At 43.4% G+C, this 3,372-nt stretch overlaps 2 pseudogenes; both read right to left on the bottom strand.

Annotated features, from left to right (window-relative positions):
• Positions 1 to 431: 431 nt before the first annotated feature.
• LOC149868746 (fibrous sheath-interacting protein 2-like) lies at positions 432 to 2,428 on the bottom strand (annotated as a pseudogene).
• On the bottom strand, positions 2,428 to 3,085 carry LOC149868745 (uncharacterized; annotated as a pseudogene).
• Between the last annotated feature and the right edge of the window lie 287 nt (positions 3,086 to 3,372).

The following is a 3,372-nucleotide window of genomic DNA, read 5'->3' as shown; positions in this document are numbered from 1 at the left end:
CCATTTTACAATGTGCTGGGGCTTAATACATGTGACGCTGTGGTGCTGCTGCAGCTTTCTAATTAGAACACCAATGAACTTGTGTACTGACATCCCATATTAAAGAAATCTCCATTATTTGGGGGCAGCCCTAACTAGGGGGCTCTTCCCCCAGAGACGGAAGAGCTTCGAATGTCGGGGGTGGGCAGCAGTGACCTCGGCAGTACCCCCTCCCCCACGACCAGAGTAATTCCAGGCCTTCAGGGGAAAGCGGCACAAATTAGAAATGGGTCAGAGATGATTCAGGCCCTCAGAGGAGTGAATCTGAAGGCTCCCTTGGTGGCCCTGAGCTCCCAGTGGGGATTAGGGGTCCGGGACACCAACATGCCCTTCAACTCTCCCTGCTGCCAGGCCATGACAGACTAGCCTTCAGTCCTGCATGTTTACCCCTCTCAGACAGCTGTGCCATGCTGCTCTTCTGCTGAGAGAGCTTGGCTCTGTTGGGGTCTCATTTGCACTTGAACCTGGGATTGCCTCTTCAGAACTCCCTGTCTTAGGCTCTGAATTAACAGACACTTGGGAGAGAACTTGTCTGGGCTCATTGCACTTCGGCTCAGTGATGGTGGACTGTCACTAACAGCCGGTAAAAAGGGGCAATCAGAGAGTTCATCAATTATTACAGTAGCCACTTCTTGAGGGACAAGTGCACTGCAATTTGTGACACCATCATAAAGGTCTTTCTCAGATCCAGATTTTTGTAAAACATTTCTGACAATAGAAAGACCAAGTTGATTAACTGCGTCTTCGTGTTCTGGATGTAGATGTGGGTCTCCGTCCATAGCTGCCACAAGTCTGATTTTATGTTTGGACAGGCCTTGTTCTATGGCCTGTTTAAGGTTCTCAGCAATTTCATTCGATTCAGCTCTTGATAAATGTCTTTTGGACTTCTGCCATCAATTAAACTTAAGACTTTTGGTAGTAATCTTCTTAATATTTCTTCCACAAATGTCATGGGTACCGCAGGAATACATGGGTTTAAAGCTGGTTTTGGAACCTTCTTTATCATGCCAAGATCAGGGGGGAGGTTTTCAACAATCTAACACCTTCTGATGTTGAAGATGAAGTAGGCAATGTCTCCTCCTCTGAACTGGCTTGAAATTCAGGTTCGGCAGCTTCTTTTGCTATTAAAGCTGCTATCCAATGAGGTAAGATATCTTTCCTATTTGTTAGGTCTCTGCCAACAAAAATGTCAGAATCAGAATGTTCTACAGTGCTTGTGCAAGCTGTCTTCAAATTCCCCTTCACTGATATGTTCATTCATGTTCATCTGATGCCTCTACAGGAGTACTTGCAAAGCATGTAGTATTTTTCTAGTTTCATTGGTTAGTAGCAAAGTCTTTTCTGCATCCAAATCTGCAATGGGAAGGAGGGAAGAAAATGTTGACAAAAGACTCACTGCTAGTTTTTCTGTGATGACAGAAACTATTTTACTAAGATCTGACGATAAACTATTTGAGTTATCCAAAGGCTCAGTAATGTCTCTTGGTGTATTCTCAACAATATTGTCAGCTTCAGCACAGTGGTGAAGTGGGAAGGGGAGTTCTGCAATGGGTTCCCAGAAATCTCTTTGAAGACCAAGTCACGAAGAGCTTTAGAAATAATTACACACCCACTTCTTAAACACTTCTGCATATTGAATTTAGACTGGAACTGTGTCAAAAGCTTGTCATAGACTGAATCAGCAATTGTTTGAATCATATCAAGCTCCCTGGCATGCAGATGCTCAATATGCTGGCTAGAAGAGTTCTCATCTTTAGAGATTTTTGCCACAACTTTACTAATTACCTTCATGTGAATCAAGTCCAATTTTGCAAGTTCTGTTTTCTGTAGAAGAAGATGTGCTGGCAGTGGCAGGGAGAATGTTAGATAAAAGCCTGTTGATTATATCTTCTGAAAATCTGTGGCATACCTCCAGAGATAGTGTGGGACTTTCGCATTGGGCGTTGCTTTCAGTAACATCTTCTAAAAGCTTCTCATCAATTTCCCCAGGTTCTCAAGGTTTAGACAGAGCTGACGATGGTGCTTTTGCTAAGCGTTCTTCCAGTTGGTAATCAGTAATTTCTCTCCTTATCAAAATGCCTAAGCTCTCTTCTGGCACACTCGTGTTGCTTTTCGTGTCTACATAAACTGAGTCTTCGGAAGCACTTTTTTGCAGAAGGTCAGATAAAGTGGAGTGAATAATTTTGGCCATCAGTGTGTCTATGTCAGGGGAAAGACCCTGATCTTCAGAAGACTGCAGGTCTGTGGCCTGACATGTGGAAAGCTTATTTAACACTGACTCAACTACATTTGTACTGATCCATGAAGGTTCACTTCCAGGGGTTGCGCTGTCCTCAGCACGTAGGTTTGGTGAAGGCGATGTCGAAGGTTTGAGCCCCAGAGCTCCCATGTAGTAACATAGCTTCCCAATACCCTGTACAAGCTTAGGGACTCGAAGCTTCCTTGCCATTTGCCCTTCCCTTTGTACTTCTTCCTCAAAACCTAGTGCTCATCCCTGGACATTGATCCGTGAAAAAAAAATTCTAAGCATGCCGTTTTTAAGGCAATCTTGTTTCAAGTCGGAAGAAATATTTTTCCTAATGAGAAGGTTTTGTAATTTGCTGTCTTTTCTTGTTGAATCATATTTAGAGTAAGTTTGGCTGTGAGGAAACTCCTGCATGCTCAAGCAGACCTCCCATGCACATGCTCTCCCTGCGCAAACCAGAAATATTCTCAGCCTCATGAAGAGGTACCACTGCTGGGTCAGCCTCTCAAAGATTTTCTTTCCAAATCTCTCTGCCTAGAGGCAGTGGCCTGCTTCTTGTTGGAAACAAGCCAGGTGACTTTTGGGAAGACAGTGGGGGTGGTTTGACTCTATTCCCTCTCTTCCTGTCACCTGGTAATCTGCTGGCTCTTCTCTTTCTGTCTGTGAAGACAAATTTGGTGGCATTGGCCTCCTCATCTCTTAGTCCCTCTCAGGTATTTCATATTGTTTTGTCACTGGGTATACGTTGTCTGTTACCTCAGCCACAGACCACATCATTATATTTGTAATTTCATTAGTCATTTTCTCATTCTTGTTTTTCTGTAGCAGAAACAAATGAGAAAAGACAATAAATGTGTTAATTCCTTCATTCTCCCTTCCTAACATGGCAACAGCTGTCAACTGGGTGTGATTCAAACTTTTAGGAGAAACAAGAACAGCACCGCATGAAAAGTGACATGTATCACCAGAGCCTTTTGGACAGGGTGGGATATAAATCTATCAGAATAAATATAAGAAATAAAGAAACAGCCAGTTCAGGAAAGGTCAGTGAAGGACAAACGAGGATAAGCATTGCTTCTTCCCGAGTT

The sequence above is a fragment of the Crocodylus siamensis genome, chromosome 3 (assembly GCF_052110815.1).
Source record: "Crocodylus siamensis isolate JL-2025a chromosome 3, ASM5211081v1, whole genome shotgun sequence".
Taxonomy (NCBI): Eukaryota; Metazoa; Chordata; order Crocodylia; family Crocodylidae; genus Crocodylus; species Crocodylus siamensis.
The sequence above is the reverse complement of the archived record's forward strand: the minus strand, read 5'-3'. Positions and strand labels throughout refer to the sequence as shown.